Here is a 22,819-nt window from a genome sequence, read left to right on the forward strand (position 1 = left end):
TTACACTTTGTATGAATTAGACAATGATGGGCTACTGAAGTTAAGTTTGAGAAGAGGAATCAGGCACTAAATCACAAAGTTCAGTTAAAACCTTGGCATTTTCTTAAGAGTTACCAATTATGATGTCTAAAAAAATGCAATAGCCCTGGCTGGTGTGGCTCAGTTGGTTAGTCATCTTCCAATGCACCAAAAGGTTGCCAGTTCGATTCCCAGTCAAGGCACATGCCCAGGTTTCAGACTCAATTCCTTGTAGGTTGCAGGAGGCAGCCAACTAATGTTTAGCTCTCACATCAATGTTTCTTTCTCTCTCTCTCTCTCTCTCTCTCTCTCTCTCTCTCTCTCCCCCTCCCTCCCTCCCTTCTTCCTTCCCTCCCTCCCTCTCTGTTCTTGTCTAAAAATCAATTTTTAAAAAAGCTAAAAAAAAAATGCAATAGTTTTAAAGATATTAACAACCCAATATATTCTAAATATGTTTATGTGTTTTTAAGTGTTTTATTGGGCTATAATTTATATACCATAAAATTATCCATTCTCAATGAACATTTCAATGACTTTTAGTAAATGTATAGAGTTGTGCACCCCTCGCTACAATCTACTTTGAGAACATTTCCATCACACCAAGAAGTTCCTTCATGTTTGACTGCAGTCAACCCCAGCCTACACCCAGCCCCAGGCAACCACTGATCTGCTTTCTGTCCTTCATCTTTTCTGGACGTTTGATATAAATGAAATAATACAATATGTGGTCTTTTGTATCGTGTCTTTCACTTAGCTTATTTTTGAGGTTCATCCATGTACCATGCTATCGGTTCTCTGTTCCTTTGTATTGATGTTGAACAGTATTTTGTCCATCTATTCACCAGCTGATAGGTATTTGGGTTGTTTCCAGTTGGGAGATATTATGAATAGTCCTGCTATGAACATTCAAGAACAAATCTTCATTTCTTTTGTTGTTGTTGTTAATCCTCACCCGTGAATATTTTTCCACTGACTTTTAAATCAAGTGGAAGGGAGGGAGGGAGGGAGATACAGAATCATCAGTGTGAGAGAGACACATCGATTGCCTCCCGCATGACCCTGACAGGGACCAGGGATCAAACCCGCAACCCAGGTACATGTCCTTCACCAGGAATCGAACTCAAGATGCCCCAGTCCGAGGGCTGAGCCAAACTGGCCAGGACAGACTTTAATTTCTTTTGCATAAACATTAAGGAGGGTAACGATTAGGTCATAGAGTAAGTGTATATCTACCATTTTAGGAAACAATCAAGCAGTTTTCCAAAGCATATGTAATATTTTACATTCCCACTAGCAATACAGAGTTACAGTTGCTCCACACCTTCACCATCATTTAATACTGTCTCTCTTATATATAGTTTAGCCTTTCAAGTGGGTATCAAGTGGCATCTCATCAAGATTTTAATTTGTATTTCCATAAGGATCAAAGAATGAGATTGAAAGTCTTTTAAGTGTTTATATTTCACTTTAGGGGCAAAAAAAAAACAAACAAAAAACAATTCTCACAATCTAGTTTCTATCTACATTTTTAGACTATTACAAGGACTGACAAAATCTGGGTCAAATCTAAACTTTTTCTTTTTTCTCATTCATGCTTAGTTCTCTGTACCATTTCCATTATTTCATTCACTACTTTTACCTCTAGCCACCTTTGAGCTCCTTCACAGATTTGTGAAGACACTCATTTTTATTCCCTTGGATATCTAAGAGTAGGGCGGTGGGGTCATATGCTTAGCATGTATTTAACTTCACATTTAATACTTGTGTAAACTGCCTATTTAAAATTCAGGTCAATCTTTTTTGGATCAAGCTCAATATGTACAAATTTATTTTAATAATTACTAGCATCCATACTGGATGACTCAGCACATACACCTAAATCATTATGCCAAAGTAATCTTTAATGCATTCAGTCTAACTATTAGAGCGTCTATAATCAGATGGTACCATGGACTTAACAGGTGAAGTCCTGAGAAGCTTTCAATGTAGATGATAAAATAACAAATCATTAGATATTAAAGACCTTGTCTTGGTGGCTTGATGCAGTAGGGGAAAACACTCTACACTAGCTGTTAGAAAGCTTTCATTGAGTTTTCCTTCTGCTTTACATTAATTTTGTGATCCTAATAGTCACTTAACCTCATCAGACCTTTCTGCTACTTCAGTAATCAGGTGGTGCTACCCCTACATACTCTATCTCACACTGCTGTGCAATGTCCTATGAGGAGGGGGCAGGGACAGGGCTTGGGTTCAAATTTAGATTCAATACATGTTCATCTAAGAACTATTGCAAATGCATTCGTGTACTCTTTTCTTTAAATCTCACAACAACCCTAAAGGACAGATCCCATTATCTTCCTCATTTTATAAGTCAGGAAACTAAGGCTCAACAAGATTAAGTAACTTGCTCAAGGTCAACAATTAAATACTAGATTGGGGATTCAAACCAAAGTAGAAGCAATATTCTGCTAAAGGGACAAAATAAAACACATGTAGGTTTGGTGAGATCATCAATACCGCATTTTCTTTCCGGGACCAAGTTACTAAAGTCAAGTATGTATAGTGGCTCTTCCTTCCCTGCATTAGTTTTCATGTTTTTGTTTCGGTCTTCCTTCCTTCCCTCACAAAGTCTGGTTTCCTGAATAGGCAAACAAACCTCGAGGAAATGTGTTCCAGTCCCCAAGTAGACTAAGTGGTATGTGGGGAAGAGGGGAGAGAGGATACAGGTATCTAGACAGTAAAGACTTGTTAATCTGTAACAAAAATAAAATAAAAAATTAAATTAAATTAAAAAAAAAATACTTGTTAAGACTACCTAACAAACTAGCAAAATACATCAATTTTTGTGCAACACAGGGGAGAGAGGGGATGTAGGGGATGAGGACACAGGACATGAGAAATATCTTAAAGAAGAAAAAAAACAAACCTAAATCCTTTGATTATTTCATGTCCCCAAATATAACCAACCAACTCTTATAGAAACAGTGTGCCTTCAGAACTTATGGTATTCTTCAATCAGCTAAAATATTCTGAAGAAAGCAGCAATCTTTGAATGCATTAGCTTAAAGACAAAGAGAAAAAGCACTGGAAGCTTTTGAATGCAAAGTCAGACTCTTAGAAATAAAACAGTAGATGAGAGTATGAATTCTTAAAATTAAAACTCAATTTGCATACAACATATAAGTAACCAGCACTGCATACAGGAGGTATACTTGCAGATTCATTTTATGCACTCACCTTCATACATGAGTGTATCTGCAGATAACCAACAGAATACCTGAATATTAATCAGTGTTCCCATTTCCCAGCAATGTTAAAAGGAGACTTGCCTAAGAAACTTGCTCGTATAACTGCTGAAATTATTTTTAAGCATTCAACAAGTTTGTCTATAGTTTTCTATCTTTATTAACAATAGAAGCTACCTTTGGTTTCTGCGTGTCAAATACCTAGTATAATTTAGTTCTAATCTTCACATCAACCCTATAGTAGGTCTTATACTCAATTTTATAGAGTGGTAAGGCAAGAATAGCACAGAGAGATTAATTTGTTCAGTGACAAAGTTGAATTCAAACCTAACTTTGTCATTCTAAAACTATGCTCCTTCAACTGTAATATTCTGCTTCTCTTTCTCTATGGCAGATGATGTGGGAGAACAAGTTAAAAACAACTTAGCTTGTTTCAGGAAACCTGAGGAAGGATATTTGTTTAAAATGACCTGACTGGTTCTCTTGTTTGTCGTGTGTTTTTTTCCCCTGCCTTCAAATAAAGTAGGCAGCATGAGAAAGTGGGCAATAAGCCAGGGGAAGCTGGGTGGATACGCATACACAGTGGCACAGAGCTAAGGCTATATGATGAGCTTCAGGATTCTGTTTGGGGGAAGACTGCCCCTCCTCCAGCTCTTGCCCAAACTATGCTAACTACCCCAAAAAAACTTGGTCTTAAATGAACTGAGAGTGTTAGGGGGGAATATTTTACTCCTCATGCTCCCTGTTTCCATGTGGAAGAACTCCAAGTAACACTCCTGATGTCTCCAAGCCCCGTCACTCTGATCTCCTGAGGAAAAGAAGGAATGATCAAATTAGCGGTGTTAGAGCTGGGTACATGGGCTCTGCTCCTCCATACCACATGGGGGGCCTGCAGTTGTCCAGCTTGCCTGGGTAGAGCTATAAATCAGGGGTGCAGTATCAGGAAGCCCACTTGGCCAACAGCCCTAAAGCCATTGTCTCCAACAGATCTATCAGTAACTGAGGTGAAATGGGATGCAGGAAAACAGTGGTAAAGAGACTGGGCTCTGGGATCAAATTGCTGATGTTGAATCCCGGCTCTACCACTTTTATGTGACCGTGAGCAACTAACCTCTCCATGCTTCAGGTTCCCTTATCTGTAAAATGTAGACAACAGGAGAACCTATTTTATATGATTGCTATGAAGATTAGAAAAGCGCTGGCACATAAAAAGCAACATGTGTTAGTGTTTTAATTTTTGATTTGTGTATTTCCTCTTTCTATCTTACTGTTTGCGTGACAACCACTTCAGAATTGGGGTAGGAAATAAAGGGGGTGTTGTGTATGGACTTTCTAAAACCCCAACAGAGACGAGATGTTCTTTCAAAAATAAAATGACGAATGCCTTTGACTATGATAACAAGATGAAGCAACCGGTCTCATTTTACTCTATGGTCAAGTAGTTTGGAGAAAACTCCAGAATAAGATCTGGTCCAGAAGAGACAAGGCACTAGGTGCCTGGTTTAAAATCTCCCCAGTCACGCCCTGGCTGATTTGGCTCAGCAGTTAGAGACTGGGCCCATGGACCAAAGAGTCGCAGGTTCAATTTTGATCAAGGGCATGTACCTTGGTTGCGATTTTGTCCCCACAACCAGGTGGTGCAGGAGGCAACCAGTCAATGTGGCTCTATCACATAGATGTTTCTCTCTCTCTCCCTCACTCTGTCTGAAGAAAAACAGAAAAATATCCTTGGGTGAGGATTAAAAAAAAAATGCTAGCCCTGGTCGGTTTGGCTCAGCGGTTGGAGCATCGGCCTGCGGTCCAGAGAGACCCAGGTTCGGTTCCCGCTAAGAGCACGTACCTCAGTTGCAGTTTGTCCCCAGCCCTGGGTCATGCGGGTGGCAACCACTCGATGTGTCCCTTTCACATCAATGTTTCTCTCTCTCTCTCTCTCTCTCTCTCTCTCTCTCTCCCTTCCTCCCTCCCTCCCTCCTACTCTATCTGAACAAAAAATGGAAAAATGTCCTCGGGTGAGGATAAAAAAAAAAATGCTAACAACAATAAAAATAAACAAAACTGCAAGAAAAAATAAAAAGTTATTTAAATGAGTCATGGTCTAAATACAAGGCAAACAAAAATGTGGTATAATCTGATGCAACTGATGCAACTGATGAGAATTTATTTAAACTTTATGCTAGAACACACTCCATTAAATAGCCTATGGGTTGTGATAAAGAGTCCAGAAAAGATCAAGCAATACTAAGCACTACCTGGTTTAGCACTGAGATAAGAGATGGATGGATAGATAGATGGATGAATGGATGAATGGGCAAGTAGGCAGATAGGTATGTGTATGGATGGATACACACATACAAAATAATGTCAACATGAAAAAAGCAACTGGGTTGTGAAAGGGAATTTAAAAAGGGAAGGTCTTGGTACAGAAGGAGTGAAGGAGTAACATTTAAAATTGATTTAGTAAGAAATATAGGTTTCAATATGTTATGTAAAAACATCACAGAAATGACCAACAGAAGAAATAAAAATAATATTAAACACAGTAGGAAGAGGCAAAAAGCTTGTACATATCAGCTAAGATCTTCAGGGAGTCAATGAATATACGTCTAAGAGTAATAAATCAAGGTATACACACAGTAGCTAGAGTAACTGTCAAGTTTCTTCGTTCATGTACCCACAAAAAATCTTGTAAGTCCTTATACATCTTTAAGCTGTCATATAAATTTTTTCAAAAATGAGTTTAAATAACTAAAAAGAATATAGTTTCTGAAATGTTGTATTTTAAAGTAAAATTCCTTTTTACTATATCCATTGGTATCCAGGTACCATAAATGTTTATATATTTGGGTAAGGATATTTTATTACTACAACCATTTTTTAAATGAAAGAATACTTTCTAATACTTAACTTATTAATATTTTTTATTACAGATGTCCCTCCTTTTTCTCCTTTTAACACCCCAAACCCTCTTCTTTTATAGTCAGTAATTTTATATCTTCACTTTCTCCCCATGAATTCATATTTCCATTCCACTTTCCAAAAACTATTTTATCCTAGTGTAAATTCCTTTGTTAATCACCCGTCCTCCTCTTCTGCAAAAATACCTATATGAATTAAAATTTTTTATATCTCTGGTTAGTTTTCTTTTTTAAAAATGTATCCTTGTTGTTGAAAGTATTACCCATGTCCTTCCTTTTTTCCCCCATTGCCAGCTTCTCCTCCCCACTCCCTACTACTACCATCTTCACCGCACTGTTATCTGGTTACTTTTCTTCTGCACTGAGCTATCAATACTATTAGTAGTACATGATTGATCAGAACGAAACAAATATATTTCAAATTCTGGTAAATGTAAAAAGTAAAAACTGTATTGGAAAAGCATCTTTTAATGAAATGAATGCATGGGATGACTATGACTTATGACTAAAATGAAAGAGCAATGAGCATGAATTCTGGTCTTTTTCTTTTTTTTACAAAAGCAAAGCACTGATAACCTTGCTCAAATATAGGGGATGAAACTAGAAGGAGGTATGTTATAGAAACAGCACTCAAATCTTTGCACTCCTGCCATAGTACATGCCCCCCCCCCCAAAGAAAACATACACAGATCTAACATCACATGTTATTTTTAATGATGTATAACCTAATGAAATAAATTAGGTCTCCTGAAAGCAAAGAATTGGAAACTACCTGACTTATAAAAGGAGTTGTGACCCAGGTCATAGTGTACTCATGCACTCAGTTTTTTGGATACATGCCAAAAACTTCATCATAACTTATCAAGTTAATTACATCTGCTTTTATTTCACGTAGTGGAACTTTGCCTAACCTCTGAAACTCGGAAAGGGTTGTGAAAAATCAAATCTTCATTATACCTTTGACAAAATAATACTATTTGACAAATTGATTTCATCTTATGATGTGATTTAAATGTAGTTTCCTCCAAACATTGAAGCTGCATATTTAGCTGATTCAAGTTATGGAAAGGTCTGCCCTATAATCTAACTAGAATGTAGCTTTGTTATTAAATCTTTATCTTCCCTACCACTCGCCCACAGGCTCCTATTTTGATGATCTTATTATCAAAATAATCAGGTAAATCAAACATATTTTCTGTAAAATAACCTGATCTCATTTTTAAATCTAAACAAAAGTATAAACATTCATCTCAAAGACAACTAACTTATAAAATACATTTTGTAAGAGGTTACTAAAAAAGTAATCAAGTAGAGATTTAAATTATATACATCTAGTAATTTAAAATGGATAAAGGACAAGATAGAAAAATATGCTATTTCTCTTTAATTTTTAATAAAAATTAATGTATAACTAAGCTATTTGCAAAACAAGAAGTATGATAAAGACATAGTATCCCTTGGATTAACATGCATTGAACTATGGTATAACAAGTTTTAAAAAATAATTAAATAAGAATGATACAGTAGTCCATTACAGTAAAAATCTCGATATAACGGAATAATTTGGGCAAGGGGGTGTCCGTTAAAGTCAAGCCTGCTACATAAAAAAGTAGGTTTTCCAAACTCATGTTAAAAAATTGACAAATTAGTTGGTTTACTTGTTCTTACTTATGTAGACCCATTTGTGTAACTAAAATTAAGTATGTATGAAAACTTTAATTTCACAGAAAAGTTTTCTATATGTATTACTATAATTGTAAATTTATAATGAATAGCTCTGGTAAATTCGTGCATTCACTGGTCACAGAGAGAAAACAAATGCACACGTCTGGGGCGTAGCTTAGCACACGTGGGAATATGGGCCAGCATGTGTTAAAACTGCTGGAGAAAGTCATGCCACACAACAGAAATATTTCTGACCAGAAATATCGAGGAGTTTGAGATAAAGAAGCATCTCTCCCAAGCCTATGAAAGTTATGAAAAAGCTAGAATTGTGTGGGTGAGTGAGCAGGGAAAGGACATCTATGGGCCTTCCCTACCACTCGCCCACAGGCTCCTAAGAAATGTCTGTCAAATCAATGAGGCCAGGAACTGAATCCAGAGTCGGCCAATAGAAAGATTTGTGTCCAGAAACCAATTGACTTAGCCTGTCTTTAAATGCAGAATGTGGATTAGGCATGTTTTATAAACTCCCATTTAGCTCCAATCAAACATATTTTGGAGAACTATAGACCTTGGTTATTTATCTGCCAGGTAGTAAGGTAAATTCACATTTCAGGGGCCCTCTTTAATCTATCTCTTTGAGAACTCACTATATTGCCAGAGACTTCTTCCTGGGCCTAGGAAGTCAGTACTTACTGAGGTGTTTGCTATATTTTACATCAAAGATGAATCAATCGTGCTCCAGATCCTGAATGCATTGGCCTAAAACTGTCCCTCCCATTTCTCTAAAGTTTTCTTAAACTGACTGCTAGCAAATGAGCCAGATTCTGAATGTTTCTTTTGCTGTGACACAGTCTAAGTATCATTTACAACTGTAAGCTTAGTCACCATACAATGTAACATTTGGAAACCTTTCCACTGGTGTTCCTATCTACACAAGTAGCTAAAGGGGTGCTTACTATAAACGTTAACTGGTGATTACAATAAAATCCTGCTCATAATGAACACTCTTCAGTTGGGGAGGGATACTTGTAACACAGGAATCGTTCCAGCAAGTACATAGTTAAAACTGGCTGGTGAAAACCTCTACTCAGAAACACTGGACTTCCATATCCTATTTTGTGACTGTTGTCTAACTTGAAAACATAAGGTGTAAGATTCCCAAGCTGGAAATTTCTTTTCACCTGTTCTTAATGCTCAGCGTTCAGGCCTCTTTTACCACCTCTTGCCAGTATCATTTTAACAGTCTGACCTGATTTTCCTATCTCCAGTCATGCTCCTGCCTAATCTATCCTCCACACTGTCACCAGTGTAATCTTGTATTGAGTTGTTTTGAGTCCAGTGGAGCCAGACAAGGCCTAGTTTTGACTCTGTGCAAGATACTTAATCTCTCCCTGCCTGTTTCTCCATCTGTAAAATGCAAATAATAAAAGGACTGTTGTGAGAATTAAATAACTTAATGTGTGTGAAGTGCTCATAACTGTGACTACATAATTATGTCACTCATATGTGGAAGAACCTTCTAGGTCTTGCCCTCCTTCATATGTGGCTCCATTCTGTCTTTCCACCTGCCACCCCCACCGACATGATATTCTCCATAACTGAAATATCTTTATGTCTGAACTAGACAGAACAAAGCCCTAATCACATATTTTCCTATGATCTCTTTTCAACCTTAAAGATTTACAGTAATTACAACTTTCATTCTTTCTCCCCATTTTTTTCTAACAGCCACAGTACATCACTGCACTCATGTTTGCCTAGATCCCTTTACCATATTGTCCTTATTTTAGACAAAATGCATTTGTCTTTACTCTAAAACACTTCATAGCTCTCTCCTATGGAATTCTATGTACACTCTATTCTTTATTTGTATAGCCTCATGATCCCTACCAAATTATATAAAAAAAGAAAAATAGTGATAAATACAAGCATTAGTTTTAATCAACATGGAGGGATCATTAGTTAACACTTCATATCCTAATCATGCATATACATGGCAGGGTTGATTAGGTAGCATCTGAAAGATGTAATCGAAAATGCACACTCTAGAGTAGGGATTCTGAACCTGGATAGAATGAATGGGCAACTATGAAGATGGCTGGGGGAAAAGTTACACTTTTCCTTTTCACTAACTTCTGAAATTTAGTGATCATCCTCAATAACAAATGTAGGTAATGAAAACAGTATTAGCAGTGACTATGTCACCAATAAAAATCACAGCTATTTTCATGTCAATTGTTGCAAATATCTTGCATTTTACGTGCATCACAACTTTGAAATTAAAGCAATTATTCTCAAGACTAGATCTTGTTAGTTCATACAATAATAAAGAAGCACATATTACTGTATCACATATTTTAAAATATTTCTGATAACTATATCTCATTATATGCTTTCCTTTGTAATCCTTTGCATTTTATGCTTTTGAAAGATTATTCTGAGAAGTGTCCACAGCCTTTATCACATTGCCAAAGGGGTTCGTGGCAAAAATAAACTTAAGAATTTCTCTGAAAACAGGTTTTACATGACTTCAGCTTTCATTTTTCATTAATCAGCACAAGGAATGTCAGAAATAATTTTTTACTGATAAAGTGCACAGTGTTAAAACTATCAGAAATATCATAAACCATGTAAAACAGACTAGAAATATTATACAGGTACCTCCATTCTTGAGAGAAGAAAGTATCGGATTCTCACAAACCTAACACCCTGTGCCATTGATATTACTGTTCTTGGCTGAGGGCTCTACCCAGACCTGACTTCAGATTCTGTCACATAATTCTAACCAGAGGGTATCAACTCATGCTACATTTGTTTCAAGGGAAACTTTCTAGTAAGGTGATTGTCCGAAAGCTGTGACTTCATTGAGCTTACACGAGCAGGCTACATGACTAATGTAGTGCCTGCCTGCTAATAAATATGTGGCAGAATTCAGTCAGAATTTCATGGTAACATACCCCTGGTAGTGTGGTTATGGGGGGAAAGGTCTGCAAGCTCTCAGCTAGCTCTAATCACAGGAGATTACTAATATCTAATTATAAAGGGCCAAAATGGTTTAGATCAGTTTATAATACCCCTGCCGGATTAATAAGCTCTATGAAACTGAGGCCCAAATTTCCTTTTATTCATCATTGTTTTCTTAAGATCAACACTATTCTGACACACGGAAAACAATTAATAGTTGTTTAATAAATTAATGAATACAGCACACTTAGCTGTATATGGGTTTTCCTAACTCCAGAATGTAAGTTCCTTGAGAAAAAAGAACATACCATATTTATCTTTCCCTTATCCAGCACTCTGCCAGGGTTGCACATATGAGATATAATCAATTATAATCAATAATCAATAACTGTTGAATGTCTATAGTTTTGCTCTAATCAGAATTAACCAATTTTTTTTCAAATGTTTAAAGATTAAGAAGACACTCTCTGGGCAAATCTTAGAAGGCAATGAGAAGCCCTGAGCACATCTGGCTTGGGAGAGAAAAGCTCAGGCAGACCCGAATCCAAATCCCAGCTCTGCCACTTACTAATTGTGTGATCTTGTGAAATCATATTAATACCTTCCTGTCTCATTCCCCTTCTGAAAATGTTGAGATAATCATGGTGCTTATATCTTGTAAGTAATTTTGTTGTACTTATAGGTAAAATCCTTAAAAAGAATCCAACACACTATATGCAATATAATGCCTATATATAATGCTTTTTATCATCAATGAGAAGATCCAAAAACTAAATTCCCTGTTCACTTCTTTATCTCCAAGAACTCTGTACTGTCTCTGCATTAGTTACACCTTCTAAGCATTCAAAAACCTTGACCACTTAGTTCGTTTTACTATGATATTAATAGATCTTTGCTCAGAACAGAAAACCATCTCTGGGCAATATTATGCAAATGGATGCCCTTCAGAGGAAATCCACAACCCCAGAAATAAACATCTTGTAGTTGCTATCTGCAAGGTTAGGAAACTACACTTAGAACTACAGCTTGTCACCTAAGATTGTTGCCAAATAAAAGCCAAAGGGCATGATTTGTTATTAGGAACATGATATGATAGTTTACTATATGTCTAATACAGCCAGTAAATATTTACTGAATGTCTAACATGTGCCAGTGTTGTTTGGAAAAAATATTACTTAAAATATGACATATTTTAATGAATAAAATGTTTATAAAGAAAGTTGGCCAGAGCCCTGGCAGGTTTGGCTCAGCAGTTAGAACGTCAGCCTACGGTCCAGAGAGACCCGGGTTCGGTTCCCACTAAGGGTGTGTACCTCAGTCGCAGTTTGTCCCCAGCCCTGGTTGGTCGTGTGGGTGGCAGCCACTTGATGTGTCTCTTTCACATAGATGTTTCTCTCTCTCTCTTCTTCTCTCTCCCTCCCACTCTATCTGAACAAAAAATGGAAAAATGTCCTCGGGTGAGGATAAAAAAGAAAGTTGGCCAGAATATATAAATCGAGAACAGCAGCAGCTACAATCTACCAAGTACCTACCATGTGCCAGGAATTTTACATAAATAACTCATTTATGCCCACAGCAATCTTACAAGAACCATATTTTGGTGTTAGCACCTTGATTTTATAGAAAAGGAAACTGAAGCTCAGGGAGGTGATGTAAACTCCCGAAGTCACACAGCTAGTAAATGGCAGACCCAGAACTCAAACCCTAGTCTGAGCTATACTCCTCTGGTGCCCTTCATCCCACTCTCGCCTTTTCCTATCCTTACCAGCAATGATGGTGGTTAAACTTCACCAGCAGTACCTCAATTCTAGATCCTTTCTAATGCTTATGAGGTTGATAAATTCAAAAATTAATCCACTCTATGAAGAACAGACCTATCCTCTTCCTAGTTTTTAAGCTCAGGTCTTTATTAGTAGTACCAGGTCAGGCTGAAATATATCAGATCAACTGACAGTTGAATACATAAGCAAGAGAACCCATTTGTATATAGATCAAAGGCATATAAAAAGGATGTTCTTAGCATGAATGCCTAAAGGCTCACGGAGTCCAGTACCAGGGAGGAGGGGAAAGGGGATCAAGCCATGAGGTGTCAGATTATGTCCACGTAAAATTGGTCAGGGTCCAGTTTGAGTTGGCAACCACCAGGGTTGAAAAGTGATCAAAGGCTCTGGAGAGAGCGAGGCCAAGAGGATCTGAAGCGGCACATGAGAGGTGTCTGATACAGGGGATAAAGATGAAATCAGGGTCAGGAAATGTCAGTGAAGCTTATGGAAACAGCAAGGCACAAAGTCTTAGTTCAGTGCCAAGATATGACTTCATCTTAACCAGTCTGTTCCCAGTATCCTACTTTTAAGCATCCTTCCTGATAAAAACAGATAAAGGTGACCACTGGGTTCAGTCCTAATAAATCTAACTTTGAGAGAAAGGATTTTCACACAATAGGGTTTTCCTGTACTACTTATATAACTTAATTAGAATGACTAATGCAAAATTAGAATGACTAATGCAAAATAATGCCAAATGTGTATTCAATGTCTGGTCCCTCCCATTATATTGCAGTTACCAGTCCCCAAAGAGTACAGTACATAGCAAGGATGATGATGAGTGACGAGCAACTAAGTGGGAGTAATAGCTGAACACTCAAAGGTTCTGCTTACACACAGGGCTTCTGTGTGGTAACACTTTATGAGAATAAAGTTGAGGAGGGAAGTTTGTTACTTATGACCTAAACATCAAGTCACCCAATTTTCTACACAGAGTAATATGCAAATCAAACAAAATAATAAAGTACAATAATAAAGACAGTAGGTAGAGCCCTGGCCGGTTTGGCTCAGCAGCAGAGCTTGTGGACCGGTGAGTTGTGGGTTCGATTCTGGCCAAGGGCATGTATCTCGGTTGCGGTTCGTCCCCAGCCCTGGTCAGGGTCGTGTGGGAGGCAACCAGTCGATGTGTCCCTCTCAAGTCGATATCTCTCTCTCTCTCCCTCCCAATCTATCTGAAGATAAACAGAAAAATATCCTCAGGTGGGGATTAAAAAAATAAAAATAAAACAGTAGCTACTAGGCACAGATTCTTATGATGGTTTTCACTTCACAGGGTAAAATCTATTTTTTTTAAATAATAATCGTTGAAATGTTCTATACCATCTAAAAAATAAAAAGGAAAATGTTTATCTTAATGGAGAATTAGATATATATGTATGATTGCGTAAAATTGCTATAAAAATTCCAGTTTGCAAAATAATCAAAACTGTTTATGCATTACAAATTCAACTTCCAAGGAATCTATGTTTCCAGCTACATAAAAACTAACAGATGTCCTGAAATTTGAATTACTATACTTCCAAGTAAAAATAAAAATAGTCTTGCCATTCTTTTCTCCCTCAGAGGAACCATATTCTGCCAACTTCTAATTATTTTTAAATTTCTGTTTGTTTGTTTTTATTGATTTTAAAGACAGGAAGGGAAAGGGAGAGAGAGAGAGAATAAGGGAGAAACATCAATGTGAGAAAGAAACATTGACTGGTTGCCTCTAGTATGCACCATGACCAGGTACTGAACGTGAGACCTTTCAGTGTACAGGACAATGCTCCAACCAACTGAGCCACACCAGCCAGGGCAAATTACTATAAATTTTTGACATTTAAATTTACAATAAAATAATATCACCTTGTTGTCAATAAGTAGAATTTGATTTGACAAAGATTTCTTGCCTTTTTTCAGATCAATTTTACTATATACTTTCTGCCTTTTCTGTCCTCTTTAATATGCTGGTTGACACAAGAGCTTCACAAGACCTAGTCTATGAAGAACAGCCCTATCCTGGGAGTCACCCGCCCAGAGAGCTCCTTCTTTAAGAGTACAGCAGACACCAGGAGAGCCCTCACAACTAGCCCTCCTTAGGCACTGGAAATTGCAGACCCACGTCCCTCCAACAATCAGTACAATAGTTAAAATAATAACAAATCTTGCCTTCTCCACATATACTCCTGCAAGGCTTTCACAGCCTGACCTAGTTCTCTACCACGAAGGAAATGTTACCAGATGTATGCTAAGGACTTTCCACTCTCCTCCTAGGGTAACAGGATGACATACACAATGTGTTTCAATCTAAAAGTATTGCTTGAAATAAATAAACAAACAAACAAAATAAACAAAAACTCATAGATACAAACAACAATATGGTGGTCACCAGAGAGAAAGGAGGTGGAGGGTAGTAAAGGGTCAAATGGATCAAATATGTGGTGACAGAAGAAGATTTGACTTTGGGTGGTGGACACACAATGCAACATTAGATGGTGTATCATAGAATTGTACATTTGAAACCTATATCATTTTATTAGCCAATGTCACCCTAATAAATTTAATAAAATGTAAAACTACTACTTGAGCACCTGGGTGCCTAACCCTTTGCTAAATATAGATACCCTATACCTATAAATCCTTTGGTATCCTTACTATCCTTATAGGATAATACTTTAAGAGGATTTAATTCCCAACACAACGGGATCTAAAAAAAAAAAAAAAAATAGTTGGAGAGACAAGTACAGGTACTGGTGACCAGAGAATAAAAAGATGCATGTGGCGTGTGTTCTGACTATACATACTGTCCTACTTGGACAGCTGCCCAACTGAACTGGCCAGGAAATTCCCCTGCCCTGGTACCGCTATTGGGAATATCTCTCCATCCTGTCTCTCTTTCTATCTTACCATAGCAAAAGCCAAATTGCTCCTCTCCACCCATATCTTCTTTTAATTGTTCTTTTTTTTTTTCTTTATTGATTTGAGAGAGAGAGAAAGGGAGAGGGAGAGAGAGACAGAAACATCGATGAGAGAGAACATCGACTGGCCGCCTCCTGCATGCCCCCTACTGGATATCTGGCCCACATCCTGGGCATGTGCCTTGATGGGGAATCAAACCGGTGTCCTCTCGGCGCACGGGTCAACGATCAACCATTGAGCTACAATGGCCAGGCCCTTTAACTGTTCTATTACTCCAATGACATAAGATGAGGACTGTATAATAATTGGGCAGAGTAAGCCACAGTGGAGAGAAAGAAAAAATGATTCCCTCTGTGCTCCTCTGCTGGAGACAATGGGTGACTGATGGATGGATGAAAAGAAGAGGAAGGACAAACATCAAGAATCTGTGGGCGAGTACCTTCTCTTCTAGGTTGTCTGCCTCTCACAGGGAAGGATAGGATTATCTTATCCCCTTCTATTCTCCAAGAAACCCCAGTTTTCTTCTCCACAACTGCCATTGTCTTACCCCTCTAGCATCTGAATCTCATTTGAAAGCCTCCCAATATCCCAAATCACACCAAAATACAACTTAGTTCTTTAAATCCTCTTCTCACTGTGTACTCAACAAACTCGCTCTACCAAGATCAAGAGAACAATTGTAAAGGCTTAGAACCAGGGAATTCCTTACTCCATACTCCAGGCAGCAGGTTACATTTCTTGGCATTCTAAGTTGGAACCCTAAATTCACAGAATTTTTGCTTAAAATGTCAGTTAAATTGTGCTATATACTTCAGAGTCCAGGCTAACATATTATCCTTTAGGATTAGAGACTCTCAAACTCTGGTATCAGGACTCTTTTACACTCTTAAATATTACTGAGGAACCTAAAGAGCTTTTTTTTTTTACAAGTGGATTATATCCTCGGGAATTTTTTAAAAAAATATTTTTACTGATTTTAGAAAAAGAAAGAGAGAGAATTATTGATGCAAGAGTGGAGCATCAATCAGCAGCCTCGTGCACACGCCCTACTGGGGACTGAGCCCCACAGCCCCAGGCATGTGCCCTGATCAGGAATCGAACCAGTAACCCTTTGGTGCACGGGATGACACCCAACCAACTGAGCCAAACCGGCCAGGGCTGAGCCACAATGGCCAGGAAATTGTTTGAATTAGAAATTAAAGCTGAAAAACTTTTAAATAATTTTATCAGTTTATTTTAAAATAGCATGGTTTATTACATTTACGTGAATAACATTTTAAAGAAAAATAACACTATTCTCCAAAACAAAAATATGAGTATTATAAGTATAAATATATATTTAGTGAAAGAGTAGCACTGTTTTGCAAATTAAAATAATGTAGTAAGCTAAACACTTGATAATTTATAAATAAAGTCATGTCAACAGTTATGGAATTCACATGGCTAAACCTGATAAATTGAAAAAAAGTTGAGAATATAACATATTCACAGGTCAGAGGTTGATGGTCTCCAAAAAGTAATGTAAGCCCCAAACCCAGGGCCAAGGTCAGGAAAAGACATGTTTTGTGACTGGAGCCAACAAGAATGTACACCAAGGGTTTTATTGTATTTATTCTTTTAATCCTCACCTGAAGCCCTGGCTGGTTTGGCTCAGCGGTTAGAGCATCGGCCTGTGGACCAGAGAGTCCCAGGTTCGGTTCCCACTAAGGGCACATACCTCGGCTGTAGTTTGTCCCTGCCCTGGTTGGGGTCATCTGGGTGGCAGCCACTCGATGTGTCTCTCTCACATCAATGTTTCTCTCTCTCTCTCTTTCACCTTCTCTCCCTTACGCTCTATCTGAAGATGAATGCAAGAATGTCCTCAAACGAGGATTAAAAACAAATCCTCACCTGAGGATATTTTTCCACTGATTTTTAGATAGAGTGGGAGGGACAGAGGGAGAAAGAGCAAGAGAAACACAGATGTGAGAGAGACACATTGATTGGTTGCCTCCTGCATGACCCCAACCAGGGCCAGAGATAAAACCACAACCTAGGTACATTCCTTGACCAGAATCAAACCAAGACTCTTTGATCTACAGGCTTACACTCTAACTGCTGAGCCAAACCAGCCAGGGCATACACCAAGGGTTTTAAAAGGCAAGGTCCATGGAAGTCAGGCAAGTAACACAAATAAGAGTCAACCAGCTGGGACTTAAAAGAGTTCAAGACCTTGTTAGAGGCAGCAAGCCCAGTGTTGCCAGATTTTCAGGCTGTTAAAGAAATTTTTCATTTTTTTTTTGGCTGTGGCTGGTGTTGCTCAGTGATTAGAACATCAGTCCAGGCACCAAAGGGTCAAGGGTTCAATTCACAGTCAACGGTGTATACCTGGGTTGCAGGTTCGATCCCCAGTTGGTGTGTGTTCAGGAAGCAACTGATGGATATGTTTCTCTCATATTGATGTTTCTCTCTCTCTCCCCCTCCCTCCCTTTCTTTCTCTCTAAACATCAATGAGAAAAATATCCTAGAGTGACAATTAACAACAACAAAATCTGCATTTTTAATGAAAATCTGCAAATATGAATTTGTATATAACTCCTGATTTTTAAGTACTGAAACTGTAGGCCAGCAAAACACATCTATAGGTAAATGTAGCCTATGGCACCCCCAGTTTGCAACATTTATTCTATATATTACAAACAGAATTATCTAATCTTTAGGAAATTCTTCCCAAAGGAAATTTTTCCTACAGTATGATCCTAATATTAGATCACCAAAAAAGAGCAAACTTAAAATATAATCAATGAAACAAAAGGTTGTCAAAACAACCAAAGAAAAATAAAAGTTGTGATGTTATGGGAATAAACAACAGACTGTCTAGTGGACAAGGATGTCTGTTACTAGGAAACTGCACTTTATACGGCAGTCCATGGAGATAGCTCATCATGCTCTACCATTGTCTGGAGAAATACTCTTCATAACGTCCAACTCCCAGACTTACAAATCACCTTTCTAAAAGGTGAGGGAGCTCAAAGCACAGGAAAAAAGCTAAACAGTACCAGCATTACAAAACTAATGCTGTATCTAAGTTGTATTTTCGGCACAGTGATAAACAGAGATTCTCTTTTCTCGTATTAAAAAAAGTTTATTTTCCCTGGCCAGTTTGGCTCAGTGGTTGGACCGTCAGGCTGCGAACCAAAGGATGTGAGGTTCAATTCCCAGTCAAGGGCACATACCTGGGCTGCAGGTTCGCTCCCGACCCTCGTCGGGGGAGTGCAGGAGACAACCAGTCGATGTGTTTCTCTCACATTGATGTTTCTCTTTCTCTCTCTTTCCCCCTCCCTCCCTCCCTTCAACTCTCTCTAAGAAAAAAAAAAAATCAATGGAAAAAAAATATCCCTGGGTGAGGATTAACAACAACAACAACAAAAACAAAAGTTTATTTCTTCTTATTGCTATATAATAAAAGCATTATAATTATGAATGAGATATTTATATAACCAATGACAATGTTAAAATATCATAAATTCTACTATAACTGTCTAATTTTTGTTCAGAAAGGTTTACCAGTCAGCTATTAAACATTCATATAACAACTTGCTAGACTTTGCTGGTAAAACTTCAAAAAATCTGAATTTATTGCTATTTGATTATCTGCTACCTTTCACTATATAATGGTATGAATCCAACCATATATATTTTATTATATTTTTGGCTATTAAGATTCTCCCTGATTCATTTGCACAACTATATTCAAAAATAGTGATTTGTACACTCAAAGGTCAAAGTATTTTTTTCCAAAGAGTAATCATCTAAAATTTCTGAGTACACAGACCGATGGTCTTCCCACTTTATTCTGATATAATCAGAGTGGACAGGCTTCCCTAGGAAGAGCCTCTTTATTAAATTAAAACATACCACATACCATTCTCGGAGGAATAAATTCTATTTGGGCAGAAATATTAGTCTCACTCAAGTCATCTCACAACAAAGAGAACAAACGGGTCTATTGTATATACGATAATTACATTTTATATGACTTCCTTCAATTAAAGTATTTATTTAAATTAGCATCTGTATAGCAGTAGAGAAATTTTAAATGTCATTATCTAATATGACCACACGATGCTTTCCATTGACAAGAAATTAGTCTGAAAAAGATTTCATATATTTTTTTTTTTCCTGTTGGTAGATAAGTAGGTCTGAAATTTGTTTTACAAATAAGACCTGTTCTATCTACCTTTTCATTTAAAAGGCTAAAAGCAAATTTCATATATTTCAAAGCGATTATTGGCATAAGGCCCTCCCCCTCAGTAGCATTATTCAGTATAGCAAGGAAAATGTATAAGTATGGGTCAACCTCACTTAATTCTGAATATACTTGATACACACACACACACACACATATAGATGCATTTATACAGAAATATATATAGCGTTGGTGGTATAGTGGTGAGCATAGCTGCCTTCCAGAAATATATATAAAGAAACATATACATACAGAATGAATAAATATATACAGAAATATACATACGTATATTCATTCATCTACCAGGATTTGAATACTTTGAACCTCCAAAGAAGGACTGGGCATGCTTTGATCATATTTGCCATTCACTAAATACCTAATAATCTTGGCTAAACTAATGTCTAGTAAACAATCAGAAGGAAAAGATTTTTAGTAACTTCACTAACTAGTGCTGATTGATATCAACATCTCAGATGTTCTTCTCACTAGACAGGCAGATATAGCCTTCACATTATCAATTAATCACTAGGTTAAACATGACCAAATGGGAAGGAGGGGAAAGAACCATATTATTACTATAAAACATTACAATCTCTGCATAATATGCCACCTATGGCTTATTCTGTCCACACTGGAAAATCTCTCTAACACATACTAAAGAATCACTGCACAAAATACTACAATAATCAGTGTTCAGGTTCATTAAGATCTTGAAGTCTAACTCTTCAAATGTTTTCTACTTCAGAAAATTCTGGTCTTAAAATCTTACACTTAAAAGCTGTGATACATTTATACAATGGAATACTATGCAGCTCTATGAAAGAAAGATCTTTTACCCTTTGAGACAACATGGAGGAACCTGGAGAGTATTATGCTAAGCAAAATAAGGCAGTCAGAGAAAAACAAGTACCAAATGATACCACTTATTTATGGAACATAATGAACAAAATAAGCTGTCGGCCAAAAGAGAGCCAGAGTCATGGAAGTAGGGAACAGACTAACAAACCTCAGAGGGATGGAGGATGGGAGGGGTGGGAATAAACCAAAGCACTTGTATGCATATATGCACAACTAATGGTGACAGACATTAGGATGCGGAAAGCAGGAAGGGGATAAAAATGGGAAGGAGGGGCTCAATGGGGAAAAGGGGACATCTGTAATACTTTCAACAATAAATAAATAAAATCTTACACTTGATGGGGCAGGGTAATAAGGAAAGAATTATAAGAGAAACTCTTAAGTTAATTTATTAAAGTCTGAAGTGTGTGGGGGAGAAACATCTGTAACAAAAATTAATTAATTAAAAAATAAATAAATAAAGTTTGTAGTGTTAATACCCACACGCGCACGCGCGCACGCAAGCATTACAAAAAACGAGGCTAAAAAAACAGGGCTAAAAAACGGATTAACTGACCAATGAGTTGAAAAGTGCAATTTATACTGAAGATTTCCTTCCCTTTCAGGTGACAGTTCTGGTGTTAAAATGTGGTCACCTCTGCACAGACTCACTAATCTCTCTTCAAAGAGTTGAAAGTACACTAAAACCATTTTCACTGTCCTGCTTGTTTGGAATTTACCGCAAATAATAGACTGCGAGGAAAAGCTTTTGTTTTGTTTTGGTTTGGTTTTTTAAGAGGAAAAAAAGAAGGAACAAGGTATTTGATTAAATACTAATTTTTACCTTTCCTCCTCAAGATAAATTTGTGATATTATTTTTGGCTCCTTTCAACATAATTTGTTTTTGCCTTTAAAAGACAGGCATTATAGACTTCCGGTCAAGAGGGCGGCGTAGGTAAATGTGGTATCGCGTCCTCCCACAACCACATCAAAGTTACAACTAAACTACAGAACAACCATCATTCAAAACCACCTGAAATCAGCTGAATGGAAGTCCTACAACTACGGAAGTAAAGAAGAAGCTGCATTGAGACTGGAAGGAGGGCGGAGGTGCGACAGGCTGGTCCCACACCCACATGTGGCAGATAAAAATCAGGAGGACACCTCGGCTGGGAAGGTCCTCCCTGAGGACTGACGGGTCCCCGTCCCACACCAGGGGCCCCGTTCAGGGTCCCAGGGCCAGGAAGAGAATCCCCATAACTTCTGGCTGGAAAAACCAGCGGGAACTGAGGCTCAGGGAGGCTGAGGTGGCTGGAGCCCCAGGCAGCTCCTTAAAGGGCCGGCGCATGGACTTATCGGACTTGCTCCCTCTAAGCTTGGAGGGGAGGCAGCTCCAGGGGCACCAGAGACATACAGGGAAGAACTGAGCTGTTTGACATTGGAGCGAGGGCTGGAGAGGGGGCTTTCTTCAGGACAAATGTGCTGTCGGAGGCCTTTGTTCCTTTGGTGAGCCCTGCCCTGCAGCGGCAGACAGAAGCCATATCTGGGACTCCAGCAACCTGGCTCACACTGGTAGCCCCGCCCCGGTGATTCCCTGAGGCCGCCCCAAGCTATTGCTAGTTGCTTCACCATAGGATTGGCCTGTGTTGGATCCTGCTTCAGGTTTTCCTAAATTCTTTCAAACAAGCAGCATCTGGTCTCAGATAGCCCCATACCTCTTGTTAAGTAATACACAGAAACAAACACAGGGAGGCAGCCAAAATGAGGAGACAAAGAAACAGGTCCCAAATGAGAGAACAGAACAAAACCCCAAGAAAAGAACTAGGGAAATGGAGATAAGCAACCTCACAGATGCTGAATTCAAAATACTGCTTATAAGGATGCTCAATGAACTTAGTGAGAACCTCAGTGAACTTAGGGAGGGCCTCAAGAGCACAAAAAAGGACGAGTCAGAAATGATGGATGCACAGTCAGAAGTGAAGGAGGCACTAACTGAAATAAAGATTAATTTACACAGATTCAACAGTAGAGTAGATAAAGTCAAGAAGCAAACCATTGATTTGGAATATAAGGAAGCAAAAAACACCCAATCAGAACAGCAAAAAGAAAAAAGATTCCCAAAAAGTGAGGATAGTGTAAGGAGCCTCTGGGACAACTTCAAGCGTGCCAAGACTCGCATCTTGGGGGTGCCAGAAGGAGAGGAGAGGGAACAAGAAATTGAAAAAC

General features: G+C 38.1%; 1 protein-coding gene and 1 non-coding gene across 2 annotated transcripts in view; both read right to left on the minus strand.

Annotated features, from left to right (window-relative positions):
* Nucleotides 1-22,819, minus strand: part of KIF13B (kinesin family member 13B) — a 209,586-nt gene that overhangs the window by 154,773 nt on the left and 31,994 nt on the right. The window lies entirely within an intron of this gene.
* LOC118616694 lies at nt 19,688-19,815 on the minus strand. The gene has a single exon (XR_004956672.1).

Source organism: Molossus molossus, unplaced genomic scaffold (genome assembly GCF_014108415.1).
Source record: "Molossus molossus isolate mMolMol1 unplaced genomic scaffold, mMolMol1.p scaffold_m16_p_4, whole genome shotgun sequence".
NCBI classification, from domain to species: domain Eukaryota; kingdom Metazoa; phylum Chordata; class Mammalia; order Chiroptera; family Molossidae; genus Molossus; species Molossus molossus.